This window comes from Leopardus geoffroyi, chromosome B1, assembly GCF_018350155.1.
Source record: "Leopardus geoffroyi isolate Oge1 chromosome B1, O.geoffroyi_Oge1_pat1.0, whole genome shotgun sequence".
NCBI lineage: Eukaryota > Metazoa > Chordata > Mammalia > Carnivora > Felidae > Leopardus > Leopardus geoffroyi.
Genome location: NC_059327.1, coordinates 181408670 through 181423374, shown reverse-complemented (window position 1 = coordinate 181423374; position 14705 = coordinate 181408670).

The following is a 14705-nucleotide window of genomic DNA, read 5'->3' as shown; positions in this document are numbered from 1 at the left end:
GCAAGATCTTGTATTAAGGGACAGAGAGTCTGCGGTTTACCTGTCGTCGCAAGTATCATTGCAACAACTAGTACAGATACTGTGATAAAAGAAACTCAATCTTGCCCAATTAATAAACTGACGTCTCTAAAGAATAGCCTGCATGTTAAAACTTAGGGTCTATGGGGAGCCCCTGGGTGGCTTAGTCAGTTGAGCGTCTGACTCTTGATTTCAGCTCAGGTCATGATCCCAGGATCAGCAGATGGAGCCTTGTGTTGCTTTCCATGTGGAGCCTGTTTAAGATTCTCTCCACCGCTCCAGCTCCCCTTTCTCCCCACCCCGTCCCCCCGCTGGTGCACTCCCTGTCTCTCTATCTCTCTCAAAAAACAAACAAAAACTTAAGGCCTACAATATATTAGATCTGGTGCCTATTATTTTCAGCTTGAACCAAATCACCTGTAGGTCAGTGGTAGCTTCTATGGCTCAGCGAGCGCAGGTAGAATCCTCTTTTCATTCTGCGCAAGTTTATCATTTTCACATAGAGATGACAATCACATGAGTCACTTTAGTAGTTTTACTGTGGGCCTGAAGTTTTCCTTTTCTTTCTTTTAAGAGATATTTCTTAGGGAAAGAAACAACATCCTTCCAATATTCAAAGAACTGACTGAGAGCCAAAAGTAGTGGACAAAGTGGTACGATGACAAAATATAAGCAAAGTAATTTAATTCAACTTTATTATTTAAATGATATAAATTCTTCTTTTTTTTTTTTTTTGAGGATTCTGGTTTCAGTTGGCACTTCAGTTTTCTCCCTGCAAATCATACAGTAGCAAGAAGAATAAGAAAATAGTAGAAACATTTTTATGGAAGTAGAGGTGACTTTAAATTCCAAATACCTTTTTTAAGAGGAGAGAAAGAATAAAAAGTTAAGAACAACACACATTGGAAACCAAAGAGAGCTATATGCCAGATGAAGCCTAGAAGATGTGAAAACTTCCTCAGAGATATCCTAAAACCCATACCTCTTTATGGTCAGGAGCACAGCCTGAGATTCGAAACCCAAATATCTTATTTGGAGCAGCAAGAATGAAAGCATGTGTTAATCACAGAAACTCCCTAGGTTTCTTGTTCCTGAACACCAAAGGGTCAGACCCAAATGAAGACTGACATGGGCGAGTGGTAAGGAATGGTTTGCCTCTGTGACAATGGAGCCAAAAGGAGACTTGAAATCCTAAACATTCTCTAGCTGAAAATTGATCGTAGGTAGAGGAAAGTGATGTCCAACTGGACCTACACACAATTCAATCTGTGAAAAACTCATGTTTCAAAAATAAATGGAAATTGATTGTGAGTATGTAAAAATACAATAAAAATAAAAAGATATGGCATATGAAAAACCAGTTGCAAGTAAATAACACTTTCCAGAAAAAAAAGATATATGTGTATATATGTATGTGTACATATATAGCAGTATGCACCTAAGTGTATTTATATTTCTCTCTCCTCTATCTATTCATAGTGCAGATAAAATTCTAGATTACACTATCCATGAACTACAATGACAATAATGGAATGGACCAATTGTGTGTCTATAATTTTAAGTGTGTAATAATGTGGAAACAAGTTTATGTTGCCATAAATTATCTACCCTCCAGTCAATGGACCTCACTTTAATGTTATCTATAATTCTGACTTCATTACTTAAGATGCTCTTTGATTCTGCCATATGATTTGAGAGAATAATTCTGTTTTTGTTGTACTTCTTCTGTGAGTTAAATGCGCTACATAAAATTCTCTAGTGAAAGCAAGAACGTTTTTGAAATGCTTATATCAAATCTATCGAAATTTGCTTAACCTTTCTTATATTCTTTCATTATTGATTTTCTTAACCTCTTGACATAATGAGAGAATTCAGAAATACAACTGATGAAACTCTAAATATGGAATAATCTAACAGTGTTATGAAGTATTTCAACAAGGCCTGCCTCCTTCCATACCCAAAAGAAGCATAAAAGTATATTAAAACTGAAATAACTATGGCTAATACGCATTAGTTTCAACCTAGTTTCACATAGTATTTAGAAGCTGTCCCAGTTAAATCCATCAAAACACAAACCCTGCTAGGACAGGGGAGTTTTGTCCCTAAGGGCCCTTTCTTATAATTGCAGGCCCATCAGATTTTTAAGTCATAGGGAAAGTCAATATGGAGTCTCCAGGGTAGCTCATTCTCTCCCAACTTTTCTATTTCTCTATTACTATGTTCACCTCATTTCAACTCTCATTCAAATTTTAACAACTGCAAGAGCAGGCTTATTTCAGAGCCTCTTGACATACATTTTTACCTGGTAGAAGATTCCAATGCCCTCAGGGACCACATCAAAAATGCCCCACTTAAAAAGAATTTGCTGAAGTGCATTTATGAACTCAGTCTCTATGCATTCAGCAGTACAAGTCTATAATTTTCTTCAAATGAAGCTTGGCCTTTGAGCATAGTTATACTTTGTATCAAAGTCATATGCAATTATAGAAATGCATGGAAAAAATCAGCAGCCTTTAGGCAGCTGTCTGATCATAGAGGTTAAAGAAACACTAACAGATTATTTCTTCCAAAGCCCCGCCTCCAGTCAGATCTATTGCAACCACCTAACAGATCATTTTCTCTTTAAAAAAGTCTCCAGACTCTCTATAGAATGATATAGAAACACTTAATATCCTAATATATTGCTCATGAGGTTAAGAAAAAAAAAAGGATATTTGAGTAAGAATATGTATGGTTGCTGATTATACATTTGGATCAGGAAAGCCTTTTACAATGAATAGCAAAAGACCATAATTACTAAAGAAGGGGCAAATTAGTTTTACTATCCTGCAAAAGCAGGTAACTGCTATGTGGCAAATTATAATCCATGAATATTTAATTTCCCTTAGGTATTTCTCTCCTGTAACATGACAGAGGGGATATCAAGAAATGACTCTTCTAAAAATGCAAATTCTTCTCTTGAATGTTTAACTCCTTTGTTAATCTGATGAGTGGTTCTTTTTTCAGTCTTTAGCTATTATCCAAAAAAGAAAAAAAAAAAAGAAAAAAAATCCTGCTGAAAGAAACCAAGCTGAGTTTCAATCATAATAGGCTTTAGAAATCCACACTTCTGTAGATATTTTCTGATATTTTAATAATAAAACTGAAAATTAATCACTTCAGTTGAAAAACTCAACTAATATTTCAGATTACCTATGGAAATGTAAGTTAGAAAATTTTGTAGAATTTTATAATGATATGTCTGTGGTAAATTTATAAAAGTTACATATTTTTGTCACTTTACCTTAAAATTAGCCATGGTAACCATAATTATACTCTATATTTTTATATCTTTGAAATTTTTGTGATGAAATCTTACTATGTGTAAATCTCACACCTGAATTAGCGTCAGATATGAAGACTTATGGAGAAAAATTTTATGCATAGGATACAAAACAAGACATCAAAAACAAAATTAGCCTGATCACAAAGATGTTATTTTACTCATTTTTAAAGATCTTCTCTAGATAGACAGAAAACAGCAACAACAACAATGAAAAACACTTCCCTGAAATGAAATGCCAAAGGCCTAGAACTAACCAATAGAAACATATTTAGTCGCAGTAATCATATTTCCTCCTGGAGAGTTCAGTACAGAGTGCCAATTCTGTATTCACGTCTAACCCAACTATCAATGTATTCAAATAAAAGGCAACAGCATGAAACAAATTTTGATAGGTTCAGGAGGATCTCTGTGAGAATGAAAACATAGTCTAAGTGCCTACTACAGGGCCTGAAACACATATGTGTGAAATAAAAATACGAAAAAAACTAAATGGATATGCCTAGAAATATTTTCTAAAAATATTACCATCCTTTATTTTTACTTCAATGTACCACTCTTTATTTTTATTTAAAAAATGTGTCAAATTGCCATTTTGCCAGTCCTAGATTGCCTTCCATTTTGCTGAGGTTTCTCTTAAGCTTCCATAATTATATTTAATAAATATTCATTCTTCCTTCATTTGTGTACGACTATTAACACCCCAAATTTCTGTGTTTCCTAAGGATGCAAACTGCTTCAAAATGCCTCTTTCTTTTATATAAAAATGTATATGCATATGTATAAATGAAGATGTGTTTCAAAAATATTCCCAAAATTCAAAATTTCAAATCAGCTTTTTGCTGTATGCCCTTGTCCAATTACTTCAGAAAGAATATTTGAAAGGCCAATGATGTCTATGATTTCTTTATTTCAAAATATAAAGCCCCAGCTGACTTTTTGCAAATATTCCATTTGTCCTCCATTCTTTCTTAATTCAATTTTGAATATATTCATTGATGTCCAGTGTATGAAGTAATGGTATAATCTGGCAAGTGGCATAGTGATGTGAGTTTTTGTTTATTGTTTTCCTCCAGAGTTAAGATAAAATGTGCCTGCGTGGGTTGTGGGATTCGTTAGGATATGATCCTCAGGAGAACAAAGGAAACAAATAAAAACAAATAAAATTAAAAGGTTTTTCAAAGATGCTTAAGGAGAATGGTGACAGTTCAAATCAAAATTTCTCAAATCATCTTAAACAAAGTTTAAAAATGAAGGGAAAATAAAACTAAACACATATCTTCACTAGAACTGGAAGGCACAAATACCAAAAAAGTAAATACTGCACTGTGAGGAGAAACACACATGCACACACACACACACACCGAGAGAGAGAGAAAAAAAGAGAGAGAGATTGAAAGAGAGAGAAAGAAAAAATTAAGAATCTTGCCAAAACCAAAAAAATTTGAAAGAACAAAAGAATTCAAAATACACATAATACCTACCTCACATTTTCTATACTTCCCCCCAAAAGAGGCATTTAGTAAAAGAAATCTAATTTATTAAACTGATAGAAGAGGATGTTCCACATCCAAATTATGCTCAAAACAGAATTTGTAGATAAAATAAAACATTAGAAATTAGAGATTTAACAAAAAATGCCCTGAGAACAGAAATTGACCACAGATGGAAGTAAAACTAGAATTGATTGAGTTTATAAAAGATTAGAAGACAAAAATTCATACAAAAAATGAAAACTTCATTACAAAGTGCCAAGGGAAGTATCGATTTGAATGAAAACTTAACAGAAAATATGGTAACAAAACAAAAGAAAATCAAAAACAGGAAAGTAACTAAGAGATTAAAATTGGAAAAAGAAAATTTAAAAATTGCCCAAAACTCATGGGTAAAAGAGGAAAGGTAGCAGAAACTATTAGCTTTCAAAAATAATAATGATCAAAACCACATATTTCAGGGTGTATAGTTGAGTTATTGAGAAAAGTAACAATGTTTATTTATAAACATTTCTATAAAAATATAATAAAAATAAATATAAATAAATATATAAATATATTAAAATACATAAAAATATACATACAAATAAAATAAAAATATTTGAACTCAATTTCCATTTCAAAAACCATAAAGGAAGCAGAAAGAAGGCAAATACAAAGACAAAATAGAAATCAGTGATGTAGAGAATAGAATTATGTCATAAGACACAATTAATAAATCAATATTCCACACTTTAAAAACTTATTAAATATGACAGCTGGGAGGCTCAGTTGGTTGAGCATCCCACTCTTGATTTCAGCCCAGGTCATGATTCTAGAGTCATGGGATCAAGCCTTGCATCGGGCTGCAGCATGAAGTCTGCTTAAGATACTCTCTTTGTCTCTCTCTCTCTCTCTCCCCCACCTCTCTGCCCCACTCTTCAACTTACACACTCTGTCTCTAAAAACAAACAAACAAAAACTGATTAAATAAACACCCTGTAAATTGAATCAAGATGAAGAAAGGAAAAGTACAATTAACAAAATAAGATGTATCAAAAGGAAATAACTGTTGAAATAAGATAAAAAAATAAAAGTGCTCAGATATTATAAAACCTAAATAAATGATTCCTATCCTAGAGAAATTGAGTTTATCTTATTAGATAGAGAAAGTTCAGACAGACAAATATGTGTAATGAAAATAGAGAATATTAAAAAAGGAAGAAACAAACAAACAAACTACCGACAAAAAGTACAATTCAAAATGGAATTCAAAAAAGTCTTCAATTTTTCCCAGAATTGTGATGGCTAATTTTATGTCTCAACTTGACTGGGCCATGAGTGCCCAGATATTTGGTCAAAGACTGCTGTGGACATTTCTTTGAGGGTGTTTTTGTGTGAGATAAACAGTTATATGGTTAGACTGAGTAACACCTGTTGCTCTCCTAACGTGGGAGTGCCTCTTTCAATCAACTGAAGGCCTAAATGAGCAAAAGGGCTAACCCTTCCCTAAGGAAGATAATTGTTTTGTTTTGTTTTTGTCATGACTACCTCTGAACTGGGATACCACCACTCTTCCTGCTGGAACACCAGCTCCCTTGAGGGCCTAGCTTGTTGCCTCCTCCTGCTTACCTTGGAACTTGTCAGCCTCCATAACTGGGTGAGCCATTTCTTTATAATAAATCTCTTTCTATGTATATATCCTATCAGTTCTGATGCTCTGGAGAAGTCTAATATAAAAATATAGAAAAAGGAAGAGAATTGTTCAAAGATTATTTTTTATGAAGCAAGTATCATCTGGGCATCTAATTGATAAAAATATTACAGCAAAAAAAAATGAATAAATGACACAATCATAATACTTCTGAATTGAAGGTTAGACTATTAAATAAAATTTTAGCACACCAGACCCAAAAATGTCACAATGGGAAAACAAGGAATAGAGTATGAAAATGAATATTGTAATAGGTTATAACTCATAGAATGTAACAATAATCCACAAATCCATATTGCTAAAAACAAGTAAATAAATCATCCTTAGAGTGCTGAGAAATTTACAATAAATGATAGATTGTGAAAATCACTATTTGACAGCCATCACAATAATAATTCAAGGAAGGTTCATCAATAAACACTAAAACTATTGAATGAAAGTTTGAAGAGTAATGTGATATTTACATAGTGTCAGAGAGTCTTTCCTGCAAAGTACTGATTAATTACAAAAGATAAAATAGTAACCTTACAGTGAATCACTTAGCAGATACTACCTTAGCCAAATAATAAAGGTTAATAGTGCCTGTAAGGGCAATAGGGATTGCATATTACTCTGGGTATGACGCACTGAAGAAAAAAAAAAAAAAAAAAAAAAAGGAAACTTCTACAGTATAATTGCTAAAAATGCATTATGTGATTCTCATCAGAAATCAAAAACTAATGTTAGGAGCGCCTGGGTGACTCAGTCAGTTAAGCATCTTGATTTTGGCTCAGGTCATGATCTCATGGGTTTGTGAGATTGAACCCTGCATCAGGACTGTGGTGACAGCTCAGGTCCTGCTGGGAATCCTCTCTCTCTCCTCTCTCGGCCCCTCCTCCCCACTCATGTACTCTCTCTTTCAAATAAAGTTAAAAAGCAAAAGTTAAAAAAAAGAAACTAATGCTATAGTTTTCCAAATGAGGGGCATTCCTCAAAATCAATGTCCTATACTCTTTAAAAATGTCAAGATCACGAAAGACAAAGAAAGGCTAAGGAAATATTCCTAATTAAAGGTGACTAAACCAGTGTGGTAGCTGCATGTAACCTTTGACCCTGAATTGGTTGTTAAGCCAGAAACAGCTTATTTTTCTGTAAAGGACAGGCATTATTGGAACAGTAGGAAAATATTAATAGGTCTCATAGGTTAGAAAATAGCATAATTTTTTGATAATTATCTCATTTTTCTCACTGGATTGTGATTATATAAGAGAATAGCCTCATTTTTAAGGAACATGTATTAAAATATTTAGATATAGAGTAACATCATATATTTAACTTACTCTCAGATGGCTCAAAAATAATACATACCAGAAATGATGTAACCAAAGTAATAAAATGCTTAGCATATGAGGAATGAGTGTGAGGATATATAGAGGACCTTTATAGTACATTTAAAAATTCTCAGAAAATCTGAAATCATTTCAAAATAAAATGTTTAAAATAGAGGTCTCCTTTTACTAATCAGATTTTCAATTTCTATTTGAAGATTTATTTTAAATATTAGCGTTTGAAGTTTGTTTTTTTCAATTTTTTAAAGGTTTATTAATTTTTCAGAGACTTAGAGAGACAGAGCATGAGTGGGGGGAGGAACACAGAGAGAGAGGAAGACTCAGAATCCGAAGCAGTCTCCAGGCTCTAAGCTGTCAGCACAGAGCCCGATGTGGGGCTCAAACTCACAGACCACAAGATCATGACCCGAACTGAAGTTGGATGCCCAACAGACTGAGCCACCCAGGCGCCCCTTAAATATTATTACTTATATCTTTGTAATGTAGTATTCCTACTTTAGTAGCTCACCTTTGAGAGGATTGGGGTGATTTACATTGAAACATTGAATTTTTGTGTAATAAAGATGGTGTTATATTAGTATTAAAATTTCATGATGGTTGAAAATAGTGGCAACAATTCAAATATAATGAACTTTCCTTGTAAAGAAAAGAAAGTTATGCAAACCCCATAATTAGAGTTTAGTAGAATCATCTTGAAGTGCAATACGAAAAAAAAAAAGATATCAAAGATGGGTGCTAACCCAAGAGTTTTCTCCAATGGGTTTTATGCTTGTCATGGAGAAGAAACAAGAGTACAGAATGCAAAAAATACTTAACGCAAAGCAATAGTCGAAACTTTGTTTTAATCTCACTGGAATAGGGAGACCAGAATTGTATAGAGAGCTACCAAGAGATGGGACTTTAGAGCAAACATCTCAAATGGAAGTGAACTTCAGAAAAGCACGTCTGCACCTAGCCTTCTTTTCAGTGATTGGATGTTTCTAATGGCACATGTTCAGTTGCCATCCAAACAAACAAAAGAAAGCAAAGCAAAAAAAACAGAAAGAAGGAATATGCAAGCAAGAAACCAAGCAGCTGCTAAGGAGCTACCCCTCCGCCCCCCAAAAAAACACCCCAAAACAAACAAACAAACAAATCTCAGCAGCATTTTTTATACAAACGTTTAAAAAAATGGGAACACCCAAATATCCATTAACAGTAGGATGGATAAATAAAATATTGTGTATATGTATTGAAAGATCCTACTGTAATAAAATAGAATAATCTATTTGCAATAATAGTGATGAATATCATAGATTGTTGAGTAAAGTCAGACATGAGACATATACCACATATAGAAAATATGCCATAAATAGAAATATACCATATATAGAAAATATATATACCATATATAGAATATACCATAAATAGAAAATTCATTAACAGGCAAAATGACCAACAGTGATAGAAATAAAAATAATTTGTATTTTTGCCATGATATAACTGGGATGGGACACACGGTAGTGGGGAGGGGCTTCTGGATATTGGTAATGTTTTGTGTCTTAATCTGGTTGTTCTATGTTAGTCTGGACAGTATGTATTCTTCCTAAAATGTAATTAAATTGTATACTTAGGATCTGTCACTTTTTGTATGCTGTTATATTTCAATATAAATGTTAAAAACAAATGAAATAAACTACTGTTTCCTGTACAGAGTTCTATAAAAGGAAAACTTTATTGCTAATTCAATTAATGAGGACTCTACAAGTAAGACACATTCTTTGTAGTATTATCTGTGAAATAATTTTATTAGTAATGAAGTGAAATTTATTGGTAATAAAAATATAATGTCCAAAAGTAGCCAATCCTTTGACATAGTAGAGAACAAGAGAAAAGATAAATGATTGAAAAAGGGATTCTTGAGAGAGTCAATTTACTTAGATACACCTGTTAAGTTATATTTTATTTTACGTGAGAAGGACTGGGTAAATACCAAAATAAAAGTACAGAAAAAAAAACTGTCTGTGGTTATGATATGTTTCCACAGACCAAATGCACTCAGACTTAACTTAGATTTTGGATGTGTAGAGTTTTTCAAACTGTCATTGAGCACATATAAAAATTCTATCTCTCCTTAATGTTGTTTGGTATGGGATGATTTCAATTGTTTGCTTTTGTTTTTAATTTTTTTATTTTTAATTAATTAATTTATTTATTGTCAAATTAGCTAACATATAGTGTAGTCTCAGCTTCAGGAGTAGATTCCCATGATTCACCACTTACATACAAAGCCAGTGCTCATACCAACAAATGCTCTCCCAAATGGGAAATGCCCATTTCCCCCCCCCCCCCGCCAATCTCTCACCGTCATAAACCCTCAGTTTGTTTCCTGTGTTTAAGAGTGGAAATGAATATTTTTGACTTTAAGGAGATTATTGAAAAATTTTAAAAATATGTGGTCATTATATGGTTTGAAAGCAACTTCAAAAACAATTCATAATGCATTGCTAAAAGTAATCTTACAATATCAAGACAGTACTTTATCTAAGTGTATACTATTTCCTTATTTGGCCAAAGCAGAAATGCACAAAAGTGCATTGAGGTTAAGAGTTTTTTTTAAAAAGTTGTTAAATAGCTTGATTAGGCATTTATTCAAACATTTAATTAATATATACTTATCACTTCCTGGTAGGTAGGCCTGGAACTGGATATGGCAGTTTGACCAATTACACATGGCGGTTTTCCTTTCTAGAATTTGCACTGTAGAGTGGATGATACACATGGATTGGGTTGTATTGGGTCATAGTTCCAGTGTTGGAGATTTCAACAATATTGGATCATTTTTCTTCATCTTCTACTAATGGCAACGTGTAAGGGTATGCCAGGCTTTTTCCAAGAAGGTTCAGCTTTCTTTCTTTTATTCTTGTTCCACTTTTGTTTCCTTGCCTATTCTCTACTATGTGTCAGATTCCGATACACTTAAATCCTGAAGAGCCCCTCCACTGTTATTTGTCATTGTCACCACTACCCTGAAAGCCTAAGAAAAACTCATTCTCTATCTCAGGTTGGTTACTAATAGATTGGTGTTAATTATTAAAGTGCAACGAGATCTAAGCTTCATATATTTATTTAATGTAAAAGTGAACAGGGGCGCCTGGGTGGCTCAGTCCATTGAGCATCCGACTTCAGCTCAGGTCATGAACTTGCAGTTTGTGAGTCCGAGCCCCACATCGCTCTCTGTGCTGACAGCTCAGAGCCTGGAGCCTGCTTCGGATTCTGTGTCTCCCTCTCTCTCTGCCCTTTGCCTGTTCATGCTCTGTCTCTCTCTGTCTCTCAAAAATAAATAAAATGTTAAATGTTTTTGTTAAATAAAAAAATATAAAAGTGAATATTAGAAATTTTACCTTATTTTATTTCTAGATCTTACGATTTCTTTAGAAAACAGGGAAAAGTTGCTTCAGTCTAGATCAAAATGGATTACATTAAGGTTTGGGCCTGACTTTCATCAACTGTAGTATGATGTACATCTATGTTAGTCTAGCAATAGTACGGCTGCTGTAACTAATTTAACTAACATATTCTGCTAGTGTTAGTTATCTTAATATGTTTGTTGATCGGAAGTATATTGCTATATGTTTATATTTCCTTTGTCTAATGACAAAGGACAAGTGTAAATGGGATAAATTGATAGATGTTAGATGGATGGATGGATAAATAGGCAGACAGATAGATATTTTAATTAAGCCATAAATACGTGTCCATAATAATGAAATATTTTCAGAAACATCAAGTAAGAGAAAAAATGCTCAGTTCACATTTTGCTTCAATCCCCAAAGTTTTGAAGAGTAAAAATTTTTTAAACGTGATTCACTGCCAGAACTGTGACTGGGAAATGACAGGGGTGAAGACGAAGAAAGAAAATTAAGTCTCTGAGGAACAGAACCGCAAAGATCTTTAATAATTAGAACCAAAGTCTTTCCTAGTGGCCGGTTCAAATCCAGCTGATTTTAGCAGAGGTCAAAAGTGTTTTGATCCGATGGATGTTCAATATACTTATGAAACAAAGACAAAGGAGCGGACCTCTCTTCGGTCATCTCTGATCACATCTTCAAATCTACAATAGTAATTGGCAAATTCATTAACTAGCTCTAGAAAAAGTTGACAAGTATTAAAATAGAAAAGAGACTGCCCTATTGAATATAATACAAAAGGAGATTGTTAAGGAGACATTAACTATTCTGTTCTTATTTTTCTTTACCTCTAAGCTGAATTTGACCTACTAATTTTGAAACTAAGCTGTAGTTTTGAGGGCATAGTGTAGGAGAGAAAATGCTCTCTGCTTCATCTCCCTAAGTATAATGTCTCTGTGAATTAAAATACTTTACTCCTAAACTCATAACTTACTTTTAAAAATACTATTATTTTTTTTTTCAGTCAAGATGGTGTTGAAGGTCATGCTTTGAAGCCTTCACTTGGCTGTGAACATATAATATGACAATGAGAGATAAATTATAACAAAAAATAATTAAAGGTCATAGCCTCCAACAAAACAAAAAATAATAATAAGGAAAAAAGAATAAAACAAAGTCGTGAGCCTGGCTGAAGTAATACGTCTTACTGACTCAAGCAGGCAAGGAAACTGGGAGCTTGGCTCACTGGGTAATGAGATGAAAGGTGTTCCACATCTTTTATTTATTAGGATTTTGATTTGGTGTCCTCCTTCCATTTATAAGGAAGTTAATTAAAAAAAAACTGTCACAAAACATTGATACCAAGACTTATATATGAAAGGAAACAAGAAAACATAGTTACAAATTACCAGACAGTATCTGAACCAAGATTTGTTTCCCCTATCTTTGATTTCTTTAATGTAACTATTGGGCAGATATTTTGAAATACTATTTTAAGAACTAATACTAGACACACACCCAAGAGTGCCAGGAAATGCCAAACTGTTAGTAAAAAATTATAAGGTCCCAGAAATAATAAGTGAGAGACAGAGAGAGAGAGGGGGAGAGGGAGGGAAGGAGAGAGAGGGAGAGGAATAGAAATGTAGAAATTCCAAACTAAGTGGAGATTATTGACCCTAAGAAGGGCATCCAATAAATTCAAATTCCTAAATTTGATCTCAAAATTAAGATAACAAAGTAATCTAGGGGCGCCTGGGTAGCTCAGTCAGTTAAGTCTCCAAGTCTTGGTTTCAGCTTGGGTCATGATCTCATGGTTCATGAGTTTGAGCTCTGTGCTGGCAGCTCAGAGCCTGCTTGGGCTTCTCCTCTCTCTCTCTCTCTCTCTCTCTCTGCCCCTCCTGTGCGCTCTCTCTCTCTCTTTCTCTGTCTCCCTCAAAATAAATAAATAAACTTTTTTTTAAAAAAAAGATAATAAAATAATCTAAAGAGATTTGAAGATAATTGTAATAAGATATAGCAAAAAGTCAAATAATGGAATACATCCATAAAATAAAGTGGGTTTTTTTTTAAACAACAAAATAAATAAAGGATATCGTGTTAAAGGCAAAAAGGATTGGTAATCCAAACTCCAAAAACACAAAAACGTAAAAAAATAACTAATTAGAAATACACATATGTCTGGCTAGGAACCAACATAGTTCCTAACACACAGTATATTGAATAATTAGCTCAGCAGTGTGTATGTGCTTGTGTGGGGAGTCTGTAGGGTGAGAGGGAAGGTGTTGTTCTAATAAAAAATGCAGCAAATAGTTTAATATTAAGTAATATTAATCTTTAATATTAAGATTCTTTGTTAATCTAATATTTAGTAAATTTGTAACGTATAATCATTCACTATTGAAAAGGCTTTAGGAAAGTGAAGGCAGGAAAAAAAATCTAACAGCAATTCTAGATATAAAAAATATAAATGCTTGGCATAATAGTAATGTCGATGCATCCCCAAATTACTGTGACAAATAACATTTAAGAGAAAATACACTGTAGGGCTCTAAGTTCTCTTTGAAAAGATGAAGATTTAATAAAGATTTCAAAAACACCAGAAGTGTTTGTCTTACATGAAAGATGTGCTTCAGTTATGCATTCCAACTGAAAAACAAATGGAGAAAAGAGAGGCATTTTGAAACCAATGGGGTGGATATATTTATAAATGATACACAATGAAGATTCAAAATGAGCAAAAAATGAAGTACGAGAAGAGAAAGATAGAAAGGGAAATGAGAATTGCAAGGAATAATGAAAACATTCTGTCTTGAAACATTGTTTAGTGTAGTAACAATTAGCTTAGCAATAAAATATTTTGTAAATGTGCTAGTTTGCACTGAGAAATAGGGAAACATATCATTTCAAATTGATTTTTTTTTTCTTGTCATTTAACAGAAAGAAAATAGTGCTCCTTTTAACTAGGAGCTCATTCATTCCAGTGATAGCTTTAATGATAGTTAATCATGATAATGGCAGTGGCTGATGTAACTGCTTGTGATTAGTTCGGGCTTGTTTTTGTGTATATTTAAAGCAAAAGACAGCTTTTTCCAGAAACTTCAATTCTTTCTGCTCTATTTCCTCTCCTAAGTTAAAATGCAACATTTAACACTTACATATCCATTCTACATTATCTACATATCAAAGCACACAGCCTCACAAGGTGTTAAGAGTATATTTTTTGAGTCAAAAAGGCAAGGTCATTAGTGAATTCTAAGATTTCACAAAAAGTTTATTTCTTTTTCCAACATATTCCCAGATGCTTCTAACATATAACATATACAACAGGCAGATGTGAGAGGAGAGGGGATGGAAGAGGGACAGGGAAAGGGAAAGATGTAAACATTAGGTGATACAGATAGGAGAGGGGAAGAGGGACAAGGAAAGGGAAAGATGTAAACATTAGGTGATACAGATACAGTA